Source organism: Arachis hypogaea, chromosome 6 (assembly GCF_003086295.3).
Source record: "Arachis hypogaea cultivar Tifrunner chromosome 6, arahy.Tifrunner.gnm2.J5K5, whole genome shotgun sequence".
In the NCBI taxonomy this organism is placed as follows: Eukaryota; Viridiplantae; Streptophyta; class Magnoliopsida; order Fabales; family Fabaceae; genus Arachis; species Arachis hypogaea.
The window spans coordinates 79,863,030-79,883,767 of record NC_092041.1 but is presented as its reverse complement, the minus strand read 5'-3'; the positions used below and the strand labels follow the sequence as shown (position 1 = coordinate 79,883,767).

The 20,738-nt window shown below is 37.1% G+C and overlaps 1 non-coding gene across 1 annotated transcript; it reads right to left on the bottom strand.

The window, feature by feature from the left end:
- Positions 1 to 9,592: 9,592 nt before the first annotated feature.
- LOC112700602 (small nucleolar RNA R71) lies at positions 9,593 to 9,700 on the bottom strand. The gene has a single exon (XR_003153507.1). It is a non-coding gene; the product is annotated as a small nucleolar RNA R71 (small nucleolar RNA).
- Between the last annotated feature and the right edge of the window lie 11,038 nt (positions 9,701 to 20,738).

Here is a 20,738-nt window from a genome sequence, read left to right as displayed (position 1 = left end):
TCAAGTGTGGGGAGGTCGTCCGACCGATCTCCATGGGTAACAATTTCCTTTTTCAACATCAATGTTAGCTAGCTATTGCATTGCATGATAGGTTGCATGTTAGTTAGAATTTATACATATTTTTACCACTTCTTTCTTATTAGGACTACTTGGTTAGGGTGATGATTTCCTTTCCAAGAAATTGTTTTAGGGCACCCTACCAATTTGAAAAAGAAAATTTGTAGAACTTGCTTGAAAGAATTTATTTTGGAACATGGTTTTTGAGCTAAGAACACAAGCAAGTGAGATTTGAGCCTAATAGTGTGGTTACATCTTATAACCACTTATTTTTCCTTCTTGTGTGTATTATTCTCTTCCTATGATTGTGATCTTTGCTTTGTTTGAGTCTATATGTCCATTATTCTTTGTATACATGCATTTATATGATTGAGGCCATCATTTCATTAGCTCACTTACCCAAATAGCCTTACCTTTTATCTTCCTTTGTTAGCCAAATTTGAGCCTATGATTAACCCACTTTGTTCTTAATTTAGCACATTACAAGCCTTAAAGCGAAAAACAATAAAAGTCCTTATTTGGATCTTTGATTGGCTTAAGCTAGTAAGTGTGAGTGTCATCCAAGAGTGGGAAGACTTTGGGACATTGGTTGGGATAAAAGGGTGTTTGTGTTTTGTATTTTTATATTGGGGAATTGGGTACATGCTCATGTATTGATTAAATGTATAGACCTTATGCATTGATGTTCTTGTATATAGTTTGAAAAAAAAAAGAAATAAAAGTTAAAAAAAGAAAAAAAAGAAAAAGAAAAAGAAAAGAAAAGAAAATGTATATAGAAAAAGAAAGAAAAAGAAAAGCAATAAAGGGGACAAAATGCCCCAAAGTGAAGCTCAAACAATAAAGAATCAATGCATATGGAATGTGAATCAAAAAGGAAATACATGAGTATGTGAAAAAGTGAGGAATGGGTAGTTAGTTTAGTACTTAATTGTATAGGTCATTATACAGGTTAGGTGGGAAGGTTTAAGCTAATCAAAGAACCAAATCCTAGTCCACTAGCCATATATGACCCTACCTTGACCCTAGCCCCATTACAACCTAAAGGAAAGACCTCATGATAATTGTATGCATGCATGAAATAATTGTTGATTGTTAGATGAAAAACAAATCTTGGAAAGCATGGTTAGGGGAGAATTGAGAGAATCAACCCCAAACACCGAGCGACTAGAGTGCACACTCCCGGTGAGGGTTCGATGCTCAATTCCTTGATTCCCGGCTTTCATGAGCGTTCTTCTTGCAAGTCTACTTGAACTTCATTTCATACTTAAATTGGTAGGATTCATGAATCGTCATATGACCTTAGCCCTACCCGTTTATACATGCTCTTGGAGGATTGATTTATTTTTAACCAAGTAGGTAAAACCATTTTGCATTTAGTTGCATATAGTTTAGGTTGCATATAGCTCATTTACATAGAATAGATGTTGATGCCCTTTGCTTTCTCTTGGCTTAAGCATGAGGACATGCTTGGTTTAAGTGTGGGGAGGTTGACAAACCCCAATTTGACGGTTTATCTTGTATTGAATTTAGGGGATTTTATCACTTTTTTCCCACATTTACCCAATGAATTAGCATGGTTTTGTATATTCTCCTTTAATTGTGCTTAAGAGTGAAAACATGCTTTTTAGGTCTTAAAATAACTAAATTTAATTCACCTTGATTCTATTAGATGCCTTGATATGTTTGTTAAGTGATTTCAGATTTAGGAGGCAAAGATTGGATCAAGGAAATGAAGAAAAAGCATGTAAAGTTGGAGAACTCATGAAGAAATAAAAGAACCGGAAAGCTGTCAAGCCGACCTCTTTGCACTTAATTGACCATAACTTGAGCTACAGAGGTCCAAATGATGCGGTTCCAGTTGGGTTGGAAAGCTAACATCCGGGGCTTCGAAATGATATAAATTTTGCCATATGTTGCTTCGCGTTCAGGGGCGCGCGCGCGCCGATTCTGTCCGTGGCCCACTTTAATGAAATCGTCCCTAGCGGTTTTAGGAGCCATGTGGGCCCAATCCAACTCATTTCTGATGCTATTTAAGTCAATTATTGAAGGGAAATCAAGATACTTTAGGTACTTTTGATCATTAGCTTAGTTTTAGGAGTTAGAGTTAGTTTTAGAGAGAGAAGCTCTCACTTCTCTCTAGGATTAGGAATTAGGGTTAGATTAGGATCTCATAGTTCTAGGTTTAATTCAAGTCTCCTTCTACTTCTACCTTCAAGTGGTGATTGCTACACTTTGGTTCTTCTTTCTATCCCTATCCTCTTGTTGTAATTTCTCTTATTTTGTCTCTAGGTTTTGTAATTGAGATATTTTTGTTCTTTTGTTTCCTTTTAATAATGCAATTTGAGATAATTCATGTGATTGTGATGTTGTTGATTGTTGTTTTGTTAATTCTTTGTAATTGTTGGTTGTTGATTCCTTTTATTCTTACAAATAAAAATGCTTTCTTTCATTACCCTCCAAGTGTTTGATGAAATGCTTGAGAGGATGTTAGAGTAGGATTTTATGTTCTTGGCTTGAGAAGGTAACTTAGGATTTCTTGAGTCACTAGTGTCCAATTGATTGCTAGTTGATAGCCATTAACTCTAGCCTTCATTAATCCAATTAGTGGAAAGCTAGGACTTATGGACTAGGATTGATATAACTCACTTGACTTTCCTTTGTTAATTGATTTAAGGATGACTAAGTGGGATTAATCCTTGCAACTACCATACTTGTGGCTAGTGATAATGATGAAGACCCTTGACAACCAAATCTTGCCAAGACCATTTTGTTAATAAAGTTTTCTTACCATTTACTATTCATTTTTCTCATCTAAAACCCCAAAATAAATAAATCCATAACCAATAACAAGAACACTACCCTGCAAGTCCTTTGAGAGACGACCCGAGGTCCAATACTTCGGTTTATAAATTCTAGGGGTTTGTACTTGTGACAAACAAATTTTTGTATGAAAGGATTATTGCTTGGTTTAGAAACTATACTTTACAACGAGATTTCATTAGTGAAATTCTAAACCGTCAAAAATCCGATCGTCACGTCGCTTGCCTTTGCTGCATCCCACGCGTAAGCATGGGCGATGCTTACGCATCGCCTCGTGCCCTGTTTCTTCTCCTTTCTTCTTTCTTCTTCCTTCTTCTTCCCTTCTTCTTTCTTTCTACCTTTCTTCTTCTCTCTTTTTCTTTTCTTACTTTCTTCTTTTCCCTCTCTTCAAAAAAATAATAAATAAATAAAAATGAAAGTTAAAAATAATAATAATAATAATAATAATAATAATAAAATATATATATAAATTAATTTTTTTTCTCTTCTCATTTTTCATTTTCTTTTGTTATTGCATTTGCTTATTTTCAGTCATTGCATTTTAATTTTGTTTTTCTTTATAGCTTGTTTTTCTTTTCCTTTCTAAGTTTCTTATTTTAATAATGGTGTTGAATTCTCCTACTCAATTGTTGAGAATTTTTTGGTTAGTTTTGGTACTTCTTGACTTGTTTGATATTGATGGGTGATGAAACTTTTAAATCAATGCTTAATCTTTTATGACTCTTGTATCCCTTGTGCATTGATATGAACTCATATTTTTTTCATGATCCAGTTTTTCTTGTTTGAACTTGATGCTCAATATGCTCTTCATGCTTTGACTTTACTCTTGCATCGAGTATTAATATGCCTTAGCTTATATTGTTTTCTGACTTATATGTTGTAGCAACCATATAGTTGAGACCCTCACTTCTATTTGGCTTTAGCCCCCGCCTATGTTCTATTTGCTTTGATATCTTTGTTGTAAGCTTAATTTTCTTTATTTTTCTCTCCTTTTAGGCTGGCCACCGAGAAGGAAGGGAAAAGCTTCAAAATGGGGGCAAAAAATAAGTTCATCCGCACAATCTTTTGAATGAACTCATTAGTTGTAGCAACCCATCCACCTTGCTCTTCTTTGCTTGCACCGAGGACGGTGCAATCTTCAAGTGTGGGGAGGTTCGGTCGATGACCGATCTCCATGGGTAACAAGTTCCTTTTTCAACACCAATTTTTAATCTTCTTTGCTAGCTAGTTGTCGCGTTATATAATAGGTTGCATGTTGATTAGAATTTGTATATATTTTACCACTTATTTTTATGTTAGGACTACTTGGTTAGGGTGATAATTGATTTTCCGAGAAACTATTTTAAGGGCACCCTACCAATTTGAAAATTTTTTTTTTGTCGAACTTGCTTGAAGAATGTATTTTGGAACATGGTTTTTGAGCTAAGAACACACAAGCCAGTGAGTTTTGAGCCTAATTGCGTGGTTACATCATATAACCACTAGTTTCCTTCTTGTGTGTGATTGTTTTTTTTTCTCTATGATTGTAATCTTTGATTTGTTTGATTCTTTATGTCCATTATTCCATGTATATATGCATTTATATGATTGAGGCCATCATTTCATTTAGCTCACTTACCCATATATCCTTACCTTTCATCAACCATTGTTAACCAACTTTGAGCCTATTTTAACCCCTTTTGTTCTTAATTTTAGCACATTACAAGCCTGAAAGCGAAAAATAATAAATGTCCTTTATTTGGATCTTTGATTAGCTTAGGCTAGTGAGTGTTTGTATCATTTAAGTGTGGGAAAACTTGGGACATTAGTTGAGGTAAGAGTGTATTTTTATTTTCATTGAAGATCTTGGGAATTGGGTACATACTCATGCATTAAATGTTAAACCATATGCATTGATGCTCTTATATATATTTTAGTTTGAAAAAAAATGAGAAAAACAAAAAGAAAAAAATATAAAAAGAAGAAAAATATAGAAAAAGAAAAAAATAGAAACAAGAAAGAAAAAGAAATGCAATAAAAAGGGGACAAAATGCCCCAAGGTAAAGTTCAATAATAACAATGCATATGGAATGTGAATTAAAGAGAATGCACGAGTATGTAAAAAAAGTGGGAAAAATGGATAGGTAGGTATTGCATTAGAATTGTATAGGTTGTAGATTAGGTGAGAGCTTAAGTTAATCAAAGATTCAAATTTCGAGCTCACTTAGCCATTTACAACCTTACCTTGACTCTAGCCCCATTACAGCCTATGAAAAGATCTTATGATATATGTATGCATGCATTGAATAATTGTTGATTGTTAGATGAAAAACAAATCTTAGAAAGCATGATTATAGGAGAATTGAGTGAATTAACCTTAAACACTCGAGCGACTAGAGCGGATACACATCCGGTGAGGGTTCGATGCTCAATTCCTTGTTCCCAGCTTTCATGAGCTTTCTTCTTGCAAGTCTATTTGTATTTCATTTTGACATTTGAATTGGTAGGATTCATGAATCATCATGCCACTTGGCCCTACTTGTTCATGTGTGCCTAGGAGATTGATTTACTTTTAACCAAGTAGATAGAGTCATATTACATTTAGTTGCATGCATGTAGATAGGTTTATATAGTTTTTTTGCATTGAATAAATGTTTATCTCCCTTTTCTAGTCTTTCTTGGTTTAGCATAAGGACATGCTTGGTTTAAGTGTGGAGAGATTTGATAAACCCCAATTTGGTGGTTTATCTTGTGTTGAATTTAGGGGATTTTATTAACTTTTCCCACATTTATTCAATGAAATAGCATGGTTTTGTAAATTCTCCTTTATTTGTGCTTAAGTGTGAAAACATGCTTTTTAGGTCTTAAAATAGCTAAATTTAATTCATCTTGATTCCATTCAATGCCTTGATATGTTTGTTAAGTGATTTCAGGTTTAGAAGGTGATGAGCGGATAATTTATATGCTTTTTGGCATTATTTTTAGGTAGTTTCTAGTATGTTTTAGTTACTTTTTAGCATATTTTTATTAGTTTTTATGCAAAATTCACATTTTTGGACTTTACTATAAGTTTGTGTATTTTTCTGTAATTTCAGGTATTTTTCGGCTGAAATTGAGGGACCTGAGCAAAAATATGATTCAGAGGCTGAGAAAGGACTGTAGATGTTGCTAGATTCTGACCCTCCTTCATTCGAAGTGGATTTTCTGGAGCTACAGAAGCTCAATTGGCACGCTCTTAATTGCGTTGGAAAGTAGACATCTTGGGCTTTCCAACAATGTATAATAGTCCATACTTTTCCTGAGATTTGATGGCCCAAACTTGCGTCCAAACGCCCACCAGAGACCCTTTTCTGGCGTAAAACGCCAAAACTGGCACCAAAGCTGGAGTTAAACGCCCAAACTGGCACCCAAGCTGGCGTTTAACTCCAAGGATGGCCTATGCACGTGAAAGCTTCAAAGCTCAGCCCAAGCACACACCAAGTGGGCCCCGGAAGTGAATTTATGCACTATCTACTCATTTTCTGTAAACCTAGTTTACTAGTTTAGTATAAATAGCACTTTTTACTATTGTATGAGAGGTCTTTGAACCCTTTTATTGTTTATCATGCCATTTGGGAGGCTGGCTATTCGGCCATGCCTAGACCATTGTTCTTATGTATTTTCCAACGGTGGAGTTTCTACACCTCATAGATTAATGTGAGGAGCTCTGCTGTTCCTCATGAATTAATGCAAGTACTATTGTTTTTCCTTCAATTCACGCCTACTTCTTCTCCAAGATATAATCTCATACTTAATCAGTTAAGTCAGAATGAAGGGGATGACCCGTGACAATCACCCACTATCTTTGTTACTCGCTTAACCAAGATCCGCGTGCCTGACAACCACAAAGCAGTCTACATGATGTTCAATGTAGTCATTAGACGACAGCCAGAGTATATTCTCTTGGGTCTCTGATCCATGGATTCGCATCGCCTCTCCTAACAACAGAGCATTCGAATTCATGATTAGGATCTTCGTCGTATAGGCTAGAATCAATAGACAGCATTCCTGAGATCCGAAAAGTCTAAACCTTGTCTGTGGTATTCCGAGTAGGATCTAGGAAGGGATGACTGTGAGAAGTTTTAAACTTGCGAATGTTGGGCGCAGTGACAATGTGCAAAAGGATCAATGGATCTTATTCTGACACAAGTGAGAACTGACAGATGATTAGCCCTGCGGTAGCTGTGCCTGGTATTTTTCATCCGAGACGAGAAATCCGACAGTTGATTAGCCGTATAGAAACCATAGCTGGACCGTTTTCACTGAGAGGATCATACAACTTGCCATGGAAGGGAGGACGCCTGATTGGATGAAGGCAATAGGAAAGTAGAGGTTTAGAAGCAACAAAGCATTTCCAAACGCTTATCTGAAATTCCCACCAATGAATTACATAAGTATCTCTATGTTATTTTCCGTTGTTTTATCTTTTTATTTATCAAAACATCATAACCATTTGAATTCGCCTGACTGAGATTTACAAGATGACCATAGCTTGCTTCAAGCCGTCAATCTCCATGGGATCGACCCTTACTCACGTAAGGTATTATTTGGATGACCCAGTGCACTTGCTGGTTAGTTGTGCGGAGTTGTGAAAAGTGTGATCATAATTTCGTGCACCAAGTTTTTGGCGCCGTTGCTGGGGATTGTTCGAGTTTGGACAACTGACGGTTCATCTTGTTGCTTAGATTATGTAATTTTATTTGATGTTTAAGCTCTCTTTTATTTTTATTTTCAAAAAAATAAAAATAAAAATAAAAATATAAAAAATTTAATAAAATCATAAAAACCAAAAATATTTTTTGTGTTTCTTGTTTGAGTCTAGTGTTAAATTTTAAGTTTGGTATCAATTGCATGCTTTAATTTTTCTTAATTTTCGAAAACATATGCATTGTGTTCTTCATTGATCTTCAAGTTGTTCTTGATGATTTTCCTTGTTCTGATCTTTAAATCCTCATGTTTTGTGTCTTTTCTTGTTTTTCATATGCATTTTCAAATCCATAGTGTCTAAACATTAAAAATTTCTAAGTTTGGTGTCTTGGATATCTTTCTTTACTTAAAAATTTTCAAAAATATGTTCTTGATGTTCATCATGATCTTCAAAGTGTTCTTGGTGTTCATCTTGACATTCAAAGTGTCTTGCATGCATTGCTTGTTCTGATCTTAATTTTTCATATTTTGTGTCATTTTGTTGTTTTTCTCTCCTCATTAAAAAAATAAAAATAAAAATATCTCTTTTCAAGTAAATAATACAGAGAAATGAAGAGTCAGAACATACAGTAGAGGAATCACAGAAAAAAAGCTGGGTGTTTAGAAAAACACCCAGTAAGGAAGGAATTCTGGCGTTAAACGCTAGCCAGGGTATCTGGCCGGGCGTTAAACGCCCAAAGAGGTAGCATTCTGGGCGTTAAATGCCAGAATGGATAGCATCTTAGGCGTTTAACGCCAGGATGATACAAGGGAGGTAATTTCATTTCCAATTCAAATTTTTTCAAATTTTCATGTTTTAATTCAAAATTTTAAAATTATATCTTTCCATATTTTCAAAAATCCTTGCTAACAATTAATGTTTTGATTCAAAAAAATTACAAGTTTGTTACTTTCTTGTTAAGAAAGGTTCAGCCTTTGAATTTTAGAATCATATCTTTTAGTTTCTCGTTAGTCAAGTCATCAATTTTAAAAATAAAATCTTTTTCAATCATATCTTTTTAAAATCATATATTTTTCAATCAAATCTTTTTCAATCATATCCTTTTAAATTTTGATTTCAAAATCTTTTCTCTAACTTCTTATCTTTTCAAAATTAATTTTCAAATCTTTTTCAACTAATTACTATTACTTATTTTTTTCAAAACCACCTAACCACTTTTCAACTTCCAATTTTTGAAAATTACTACCCACTTTTTCAAAAATCTTTTTTTACTAACTAATCTTTTTAGTTTTAATTTTCGAAAAACTCTCTCTCTCATCTCTTTCTATTTATTTGCTAACATTTCTCTTCTACTTATAATTCGAACCCTCTCTCTCTCTGTGTTCGAATTCTTCTTATTCTCTCTCTACCTCAGTCCTCTATTCTTCTTTTCTTCTGACACATCAAGCAATCTCTACATTGTGACATAGAGGATTCCACTACTCCCTTTTGTTCTCTTCTTTTTCATATGAGCAGAAACAAAGATAAAAAAATTCTTGTTGAAGCTGATCCTGAACCTGAAAAGACTCTGAAGAAGAAGCTAAGAGAAGCTAAAGCACAACACTCCAGAGAGGACCTTACAGAGAATTTCGAAAAAGAAGTAGACATGGCAGCCGAACCCAACAACAATGCAAGAGATGCAAGGAAGATGCTTGGTGACTATACTGCACCAACTTCCAATTTCTATGGAAGAAGCATCTCAATTCCTGCCATTGGAGCAAACAACTTTGAGCTTAAGCCTCAATTAGTTTCTCTAATGCAGCAGAATTGCAAGTTTCATGGACTTCCATTGGAAGATTATCATGAGTTCTTAGCTGAATTCTTGCAGATCTGTGATACTGTCAAGACCAATGGGGTTGATCCCGAGGTCTACAGACTTATGCTTTCCCTTTTGCTGTAAGAGACAGAGCTAGAACATGGTTGGACTCACAACCTAAAGAAAGCCTGAACTCTTGGGAAAATTTGGTCAATGCTTTCTTGACCAAATTCTTTCCACCTCAAAAGATGAGCAAGCTTAGAGTGGAAGTCCAAACCTTCAAACCAAAGGAAGGTGAATCCCTCTATGAAGCTTGGGAAAGATACAAGCAATTAACTAAAAGGTGTCCTTCTGACATGCTTCTAGAATGGAGCATCATATGTATATTCTATGATGGTCTGTCTGAATTGTCCAAGATGTCATTGGACTATTCTGTTGGTGGATCTCTTCATCTGAAAACCCCTGTAGAACCCCAAGAACTCATTGAGATGGTTGCAAATAACCAATTCATGTACACTTCTGAAAGAAATCCTATGAATAATGGGATGACTCAGAAGAAAGGAGATCTTGAGATTGATACTTTGAATGCCATATTGGCTCAGAACAAAATATTAACTCAGCAAGTTAATATGATTTCTCAGAATCTGACTGGATTGCAAGCTGCATCCGGCAGTGCTAAAGAAGCCTCCTCTGAAGGAGAAGCTTATGACCCTGAGAATCCTGCAATGGAAGAGGTGAATTACATGGGAGAATCCTATAGAAACACCTATAATCCTTCATGGAGGAATCATCTAAATTTCTCATGGAAGGATCAACAGAAGCCTCAACAAGGCTTCAACAACAATAATGGTGGGAGATATAAGTTTGGCAATAGCAAACCTTTTCCATCATCTTTTCAGCAACAGACAGAGAATTCTGAGCAGAGCCTCTCTGGCTTAGTAAACATAGTCTCTGATCTATCTAAGACCACTCTTAGTTTCATGAATAAAACAAGGTCCTCCATCAGAAATTTGGAGGCACAAGTGGATCAGCTGAGTAAAAGAGTTACTGAAACTCCTCCTAGTACTCTCCCAAGCAATACAGAAGAGAATCCCAAAAGAGAGTGCAAAGCCATAACCACATCCAAAGTGGCCGAACCTGGAGAGAGTGAAAAGGCAGTTATTCTCAGTGAGGAAGACCTCAAGGGACATCCACTGACCAATAAGAAGTTCCCTATTGAGGAACCAAAGGAATCTGAGGCTCATACAGAGACCATAGAGATTCTACTGAACTTACTGTTGCCATTCATGAGCTATGATGAATATCCTTCCTCTAAAGAGGGTGAAGACATTGTTGAAGAGCAAGTTGCTCAGTATCTGGGAGCAATCATGAAGCTAAATGCCAAGTTATTTGGTAATGATACTTGGGAGGATGAAACTTCATTACTCATCAATGAACTGAATACATGGATTCAGCAGACATTGCCTCAAAAGAAACCGGATCCCGAAAAGTTCTTAATACCTTGCACCATAGGCACCATGACCTTTGAAAAGGCTCTGTGTGACATGGGGTCAGGTATCAACCTCATGCCACTCTCTGTAATGGAGAAATTAGGGATCTTTGAGGTACAAGATGCAAGAATCTCACTAGAGATGACAGACAAATCAATGAAACAGGCTTATGGACTTGTAGAGGATGTCTTAGTGAAGGTTGAAGGCCTTTACGTCCCTACTGACTTCATAATCCTAAACACTAGGAAGGATGAGGATGAATCCATCATCCTTGGAAGACCCTTCCTAGCCACAGCAAGGGCTGTAATTATTGTGGACAGATGAGAGTTAGTCCTTCAATTGAATGAGGACTACCTTATGTTCAAGACTCAAGGATCTTCTTCTGTAAACATGGAGAAGAAGCATGAAAAGCTTCTCTCAATACAGAGTCAGACAGAGCCCCCACACTCAACTTCTAAGTTTGGTGTTGGGAGGCCACAACCATGCTCTGAGCTTCTGTGAAGCTCTGTAAGAGCTTTCTGTCAAGCTATTGACATTAAAGAAGTGCTTATTGGGAGGCAACCCAATTTTATTTATCTATATTAATTACTTTCTCATTTTTATTTTCTAGTATTAGTCTATGTTTTCTTTAGGTTGATGATCATGTGGAGTCATAAAAACAGCTACAGAATTAAAGCAAAATAAAAAACAGCATCAAAAACAGCACACCCTGGAGGACGAGCTTACTGGCGTTTAAGCGCCAGTAAGGATAGCAAATTGTGCGTTTAACGCCAAGTCTGGCACCATTCTGGGCGTTAAACACTAGAAATGGCACACAGACTGGCGTTTAATGCCAGAACAGGGTGTTTGGTGTCTGGCTGGTGTTAACCGCCAATAAGGGTAGCAGAATGGGCGTTTAACGCCTAGTCTGGCAGCAGCCTAGCGTTCAACGCCAGAAATGCCACACAGAGGGCGTTTAAACGCCAGAAAGGTGCAGGGATGAGAAATTATTGACACCTCAGGATCTGTGGATCCCACAGGATCCCTACCTTCCCCAACTCATTCTCACTCTTCTTCACACCTTTCCATGACACCCTTCCCCGTACACCATTCACCTATCAAATCTTACCTCGACCAACTCAAATTCAAACCATTTCCCTCCCAAACACAACCCATATCACACGAATTCTCTTTTTGTTTTTTTTCATAACCATTAATGGCACCTAAGGCCGGAGAAACCTCTAGAAAGAGGAAAGGGAAGCCAATTGCTTCCACCTCCGAGTCATGGGAGATGGAGAGATTCATCTCAAAGGTCCATCAAGACCACTTTTATGAAGTTGTGGCCAAGAAGAAAGTGATCCCTGAGGTTCCCTTCAAGATCAAAAAGAGCGAATATCCGAAGATCCGACAAGAGATTTGGAGAAGAGGTTGGGAAGCTCTCACCAACCCCATCCAACAAGTCGGAATCTTAATGGTTCAAGAGTTCTATGCTAATGCATGGATCACTAAGAACCATGATCAAAGTATAAACCCAAACCCAAAGAATTTTCTCACAATAGTTCGGGGGAAATACTTAGATTTTAGTCTAGAAAATGTGAGGTTGGCATTCAACTTGCCAATGATGCAAGGAGATCTTCATCCTTTCACAAGAAGGCTCAACTTTGATCAAAGGTTGGACCAAGTCCTCAGGGACATCTGTGTAGAAGGAGCCCAATGGAAGAGAGACTCCAATGGCAAGCCGGTTCAACTAAGAAGGCTTGACCTCAAACCATGGCTAGAGGATGGTTAGAGTTCACCCAACGCTCTATCATTCCTACTAGCAACTGATGAGCGGATAATTTATACGCTTTTTGGCATTGTTTTTAGGTAGTTTTTAGTATGATTTAGTTAGTTTTTAGTATATAATTATAAGTTTTCATGCTAAAATCACATTTCTAGACTTCACTATGAGTTTGTGTATTTTTCTATGATTTCAGCTATTTTCTGGCTAAAATTGAGGGACCTGAGCAAAAATCTAATTCAGAGGCTGGAAAAGGACTGAAGATGCTGTTGGATTCTAACCTCCCTACACTCGAAGTGGATTTTCTGGAGCTACAAAAGCCCAATTGGCGCGCTCTCAAATGCATTAGAAAGTAGACATCTTGGGCTTTCCAGCATTGTTTAATAGTCCATACTTTGTCTGATATTTAATGGCCCAAATTGGCATCAAAACACCGGTCAGAGATCCTTTTCTGTCGTTAAACGCCAGTACTGGCATAAAAGCTGGAGTTAAACTCCCAAACTGGCACCAGAGCTGGCGTTTAACTCCAAGAAAAGCCTATGCACGTGAAAGCTTCAATGCTCAGCCCAAACACACACCAAGTGGACCCCGGAAGTGGATTTCTGCATCATTTACTTATTTTTGTAAACCCTAGGTTACTAGTTCACTATAAATAGGACCTTTTACTATTGTATTTTCATCTTTTAATCATCTTTGATCTTGGGATCAGGTCTTTGAACCCTTTTTTCGATTGTTTCATGTTATTTGGGAGGCATGGCCATTTGGCCCTGTCTAGACCTTGCTCTTATGTATTTTCAACGGTGGAGTTTCTACACCTCATAGATTAAGGTGTGGAGCTCTGCTGCTCCTCATGAATCAATGAAATTACTACGGTTTTCTATTCAATTCAAGCTTATTCTTGTTTTAAGATATCTATTCGCACTTCAACATGATGAATGTGATGATCAAGTGACACTCATCACCATTCTCACGTATGAACGAGTGCCTGACAACCACTTCTGTTCTACCTGAAAACAAGCTTGAATGCATATCTCTTGGCCTCCTGGTTCACGACACATGGTTGCCTCTCCTGACAACAGAGCCTTCCATTCCGTGCGATCAGAGTCTTCGTGGTATAAGCTAGAATTAATTGGCAGCATTCTTGAGATCCGAAAAGTCTAAACCTTGTTTGTGGTATTTCGAGTAAGATCCGGGATGGGATGACTGTGACACACTTCAAACTCGCGACTGTGGGGAGCAGTGACAGTACGCAAAAGGATCAATAAATCTTATTCTGACACGATCGAGAACCAACAGCTGATTAGCCATGCGAGAAACCATAGAAGACCATTTTCATTGAGAGGACGGATGGTAGCCATTGACAACGGTGATCCACCAACATACAGCTTGCCATGGAAAGGAGTACACATGACTGGATGAAAGCAGTAGGAAAGCAGAGATTCAGGAGGAAATAAGCATCTTCATACGCTTATCTGAAATTCTCACTAATGAATTACATAAGTATCTCTATCTATTTTATGTCTTATTCATATTTTAATTATTAAAACCCCTTAACCATTTGAATCTGCCTAACTGAGATTTACAAGGTGATCATAGCTTGCTTCAATCCGACAATCTCTGTGGGATCGACCCTTACTCACGTAAGGTATTACTTGGACGACCCAGTGCACTTGCTAGTCAGCTGCGCGGAGTTGTGAGAAAAGTGTGAGCTCACGATTTTGTGTACCAACAACCGATCCGAAGTAGCTGTGGATCGGGCTATCATGATCCATAGCATCATGATTAGAAAGGAAGTGGAAGTTCATGCGACCATACCTCTAGAACTATATAATGTGGCTAACAAGCCTTCCACTTTGGCAAGGTTAGCCTTTCCTCATCTCATTTGTCACCTATGCAATTTAGTCGGAATTGTCATAGAGGAAGACATTCTCATTGAAGAGGACAAGCCCATCACTAAAAAGAGGATGGAGCAAACAAGAGAGCCCACTCATGGACCTCAACAAGAGCATGAGGAAGTACCTCATCAAGAAATCCCTGAGATGCCTCAAGGGATGCATTTTCCTCCACACAATTATTGGGAGCAACTCAACACCTCTTTAGGGGATTTGAGTTCCAATATGGAGCAACTAAGGATGGAGCACCAAGAGCACTCCATTATCCTCCATGAAATTAGAGAGGACCAAAGAGCCATAGGGAGGAGCAACAAAGGCAAGGAAGAGATATTGAAGAGCTCAAGCACTCCATAGGATCTTCAAGAGGAAGAACTAGCCGCCGTCACTAAGGTGGACCCGTTCTTTAATTTTCTTGTTCTTATTTTTCTGTTATTTGGTTTTTATGCTCTATGTTTGTGTCTCTATTATATGATCATTAGTGTCTAGTGTCTATGCCTTGAAGCTATGAATGTCCCATGAATCCTTCACCTTTCTTAAATGAAAAATGTTTCTAATTACAAAAGAACAAGAAGTACATGAGTTTCGAATTCTATCTTGAAATTAGTTTAATTATTTTGATGTGGTGACAATACTTTTTATTTTCTGAATGAATGCTTGAATAGTGTATATTTTTGATAGTGAAGTTTATGAATGTTAAAATTGTTAGTGATGGTGTTTTTGCGGAAAAATGAATTTCCAACACACAAATCCAACCGGCAAGTATACCGGGTCGCATCAAGTAGTAATAACTCACTTAGAGTGAGGTCGATCCCACAGGGATTGATGGATCAAGCAATTTTAGTGGGTGATTAGTTTAGTCAAGCTAACATTGAATGAATTGTGTGAAATTGTAGCTAACAGAAAGTAAATGACAATGAATTTAAAGTTGCAGAATGTAAATTGGCAAGTAACTTAAAGAGAAAGAATCTTAAATGACAAGAAATATAAATTGCATCAAATATAAAGGAGAGTGGGTGCTGGAATTTCAGAAATTAAACAAGAGAAAATAAATTGCAATAAACAGAAGAACTAAAGACGAATTGAATTGCAGTAGATCTTAAGCAAAAGAGTAAAATGCCTTGAAGAATTTAAAAACAGAAAAGCAATGCTTAATTTGCAGCAATTAAAAGGATGTTGAAGATCTCAGGAGTGGAAGAGACTAGAAAACAAGTCTAGATCTCAAGTCCTTCCTTGATCCAACAAGAGAGAAGTTGCAGAAAATTAAAAGAACAGATTGCAGAAGAAGAAGATTTAAAACAGCAAATGAAAATTGAGTTATGCAGTAAGAGAACAAGATGAATCTCAAATCAGGAATGAAACAGAATTCCTTCCTTCCCAATCCAAAATTTCAAAACAGCAATGAAAACTAAGAGAGAGAGCTCTCAAATCCTAATACTCCCTAGTGGAGCTAGACTCTTTCTAATGGAGCTCCCCCCTTCCGAGCTCTAATTGATGCCTTTATATAGGCTTTACAAAATAAAAAAATGAAAATGAAATTAAAACAAATTACAAAAATGAAAATCCTAATTTAATTGATCCATGTGCCTTTGAGTGATGATGTGGGCTTTGCTTGCTTTGGATTTGAGGAGAAATGGGTTTGGTTGGCTTTGATTCAATTTGGTGAGGAATTGAATTAAATTGAATTTTGGTTGAATTTTGGCCCATGTTGCTCCCAGGAGGCTGCCCTGCCCTTGTGGAGGGCAGGGCAGAAAATTGATGCGTGCAGCCTTGGTGTGAGCGTGGTGTGTGAGTTTGGTGCGTAGGATGCTGCCCTGCCCTCCGCGTGGTGTGTGAGTTTGGTGCGTAGGATGCTGCCCTGCCCTCGCGGAGGGCAGGGCAGAACTTTTTGGTGCGCCAGTTTGGTGCCTGTGTGTGCTGCTGGTGCTGCCGAACCGTCCTTTGGTGCGCCAGAATGTTGCGCCTGTGTGCATCACCAAAATGCTGCCCTGCCCTCGCGGAGGGCAGGGCAGTGTTTCCAAAAGTGAAGTTCCAAGTTCGAAACTTGGTGGATGCACACGCTACTTCTTTTCCTTGGTTTTCTTGGCACCAAAGTAAGGCCTAGTTTCTTGCTTCCTCATGGCCCTTAAAGATGCCTTTCGTTCCTACCTCAATTGTACGCCAAATATGGATTGCTATATATCGTTGGAAAGCTCTGAATGTCAGCTTTCCAACGCAACTAAAAGCACATCAATCGAACATTTGTAGCTCAAGTTATATCCCTTTGAAGTAGGCATGGTCATGCTGTGAGCGGCCAGATTTTAACTTAGCGAAAATTTGCTCCAACCTCACTTTGTTTCATCATGATTCTGCCCTGCCCTTGGCAAGGGCAGGGCAGTGTGCGTGCTGGTTGTTTTCTTCTTTGATTTGGTCATGGGCCACGCTTTTAAAAGCGTGGCCTAAGGCTCCAAAGTGTACCCCATTTCAAAGTGTACCCCAAAGCTCTTTTTTCTCCTTTTTTGTGCTTCTTTGCTTCTTTTTCTTCTTATTTTCTACAAGATTTATAAAATTAAAATATCAAGAAAATATATCATTTAAGTACAAAAGCATTCAATATTTAAGCACAAATCATCAATTTCTTGTATGAAAAAGCATAGAAAAATAGGTATATGATGACTTGTCATCACAACACCAAACTTAAACCTTGCTTGTCCCCAAGCAAGAAAAGAATCATGCAATAGAAATTGACAATCCAAGGTAAGAAGAGTAGCAAGTTAATGTTCATGGCAAGCTAGTTTTCTATGCATGCTACAATTACAAAAGAGATGTAAATGATTGATGCTTCTATCTAGCTTATTTTATGAAATCTTTTTCTTATAATTCTTCCTTGAAACAAGCTTTTGATTTTTTTTTTAGCTTCTCCTTTTGGGTGCTTTACCCCATGAGTAAATAACAAAGCTACGACTTCTAAATGCTTTGTTTTCAAGTATTACCACTTGATACATAAGCACCACAAGCATTTGAATTAGAGGACTTCATTAAGCTCATTTTTTTTCTTTTCTTTGACTCTCTAATCATTGATGCTCAGAACCTTGAGCTTTGAGGGAGTGCTTTTGCACTTGAGCCTAGCCTTGACTTTTAAGTGTTTTGTTTTCAAGCATTTGGCTTGATACATAAACACCACAAGCACTTAGCAAATAAATTGCCATTGGTACTCAGAGCCTTCAGCTTTCTCATTCTTTCCCTTTTTCTTTTCTTGCTTTAATTGTATTTGCTTCTTCAAGGTTTTCATGATTTCAAAAGATTTCACAAAATATACTAGATGAAAAACTTCAATTAAATAAAATCCAATGCAATTGAGCAACAATCAATCACACTAGCTTTCCAATACTTGTATGCACATGCTAAATTCTTCTTTAATTCCTTGTTTGTTTATGATCATGATGCTTTTTGCTTTTGAATTCACAAAACTCAAGTTGGTATTCATAATGTCACAACAACATATTTCAAATCAAATTCAAGCTATGCTTAGTCATACCACACATGTATACAGAAAATATAAAGACAATCATGCAATTTAAAGTGCTGGAAATAAATGAGAGGAAAAGGAACTTTACAACCTTGTAGTCCATCTTCTCTATTGTTGTCATTTTCCTCCCATTCTTCTCCTTCCCATACCAAATCAGAATGCTTGCTCTTCCTTAAGCAACAATTAGAACAATGGTGGTGGGGTCTAAAATGGATCATGAATGTCTCACACAAAAGGATGTCAGTAGCATATGTGTTTAGGCAAGCAAGATTAAGATAACAATCAAGGCACAGAGAAACAAAAACACTATGATTGCAAACATAAGATGGTGTGCATGATACATTGCATAAAAAAAATATAAGTGGCACACCAAACTTAGTGTGACACTTTCACTTGGAATTGATGCAAGTATCTTGTAAGGATTGGAACCAAATTTTGTTGCATAGCAACACCAAACTTAGAATACAACCATATGTCAATTTATTTGAATTAAAACTAAACAAAAGAAACTGTTATATGTTAAATACAATCACCAAGCCAAGAATATGTCATGAATAAGGATCTCTTGGTGATATATTAACAAAAACAGTTAAGAAGCAAAATAAGTGGAAGTATTAAAAATAAAGAAATAACTAAAGTAAACAGAATAATAAAGTGTCAAACCAAAAGAAAAACAATATTGCAAAGGCCTTATGATTATGCAGACAAGTGGTGTTGCTTAATGAATTGCATAGAGAATTAAGTGGCACACCAAACTTAGAATCTTAGTGTGTCACTTCCATTTTTGATTTGATGCAATCATCCAAAAAGATTGAAAACAAGTTGTTGCAAGACAACACCAAACTTAGAATGTAACCATATGCCCATTTATTGAATTTAAACAAAGTAAAGAACGAAAACAAAGCAGAGAAGAAATGTTACCTACGGTTGGGTTACCTCCCAACAAGTGCTCTTTTAGTGTCATTAGCTTGACATGTTGTTCTTCACTTTCTTCCTCTTTTTCCAATTGGTTAAGAGGAATGACTTCAAGGGGGGAGAAGTTTCAGCTTTTGTCCCTTGTCTTGGCCTTTCCTCAGCAAGCTTCCTTTTGCAAATGGCTTGATTGATCTTGCTTGCTGGCTTAGGGACAGAATTGGTGCTCTTGTTAGTTGCCTTCACTTCTTGGATGTCAAGACATGGTTGCTGTGTGATTTTTGGAGTTTGATCTTCATCCAGAGCCTTTTGAATTGGTGGTTCAATGAGCTTGTCCTTCATGAGCCTCTCTGTTTCCCTTGAGTTTGGACGTTCTTGATTGTCCTCCTCACTAGCTTGTTCTTCCCCTTCCTCTTTTACACTCAACATTTGCTTTAGTAGCTCTTTCATGGAGGAGGTTTGTTGATCTTCCCAAGCTTTCTTCATCTCCTCTTCATACCTTTCAATCATGGATTCAAGTGTTGAGGTATTTTGGTCCAGGGAAGTTTGTGAAGGTTGTGAGTGTTTAGGTTCTCTTGTCATCTCAAGTGCAGTTTCAGGTTCAAATATTTCCACCACCTCTTTTTTCATTGAAATTTTACTTAACACAGAGGCTTCCCCATCTGGCCCTTCCTCTTTCCTTGTTGCACTCACCACTTGAGCTAACATTATTTCCATGTTTTTGAATGAATTTTCTTGCTCGTTCCATGATATCTGTGCCTCCCTCTCATATTTTTCAAACATGGTCTCAAGCTTTGAGAGGCTTTGGTTCATGGAAGTTTGTGTGGGTGGTGAGTTTTGAAAGAGGCTTTCTGTTGAAGCATGGTCAAGTGATGATATCTTTGGATGAATATCATATGGAGCATTAGAATTCCCTTCCCAGCCACCATTAGAATCATGACTTGCATCATTTTGTGGTAGAAGGAAATATCCCATATGGTTCTCTTGCTCATCTTGTATTTCTGAAGCAAATCTCCATGAGTTGGAGTGCTCGGAATTTGTGTCTTCCTGGTGATATTCCCAACCATAATTAGAATACTGACTTGAATCATATTGTGATGGCGGGCAATATCCCATGAAGTTTGTTTGACTAAAAGATGAGGTGAACTCCATTTGAATTTTGCAAAACACAACACCATTGAAAATTGAAAGTCATGTCACAGAGACAGAATTTCTTAGTGAGACAAAAACACAAACACCTTGGTGTCAACTTAGAACAGAGAACAAAAACAAAGAAAATGCTTGATCTAGACTTCTCACCCACTTAATCATTGTTGATCTAATCAATCCCCGGCAACGGCGCCAAAAACTTGATGGTATTTTTGCGGAAAAATGAATTTCCAACACACAAATCCAACCGGCAAGTATACCGGGTCGCATCAAGTAGTAATAACTCACTTAGAGTGAGGTCGATCCCACAGGGATTGATGGATCAAGCAATTTTAGTGGGTGATTAGTTTAGTCAAGCTAACATTGAATGAATTGTGTGAAATTGTAGCTAACAGAAAGTAAATGACAATGAATTTAAAGTTGCAGAATGTAAATTGGCAAGTAACTTAAAGAGCAAGAATCTTAAATGACAAGAAATATAAATTGCATCAAATATAAAGGAGAGTGGGTGCTGGAATTTCAGAAATTAAACAAGAGAAAATAAATTGCAATAAACAGAATAACTAAAGATGAATTGAATTGCAGTAGATCTTAAGCAAAAGAGTAAAATGCCTTGAAGAATTTAAAAACAGAAAAGCAATGCTTAATTTGCAGCAATTAAAAGGATGTTGAAGATCTCAGGAGTGGAAGAGA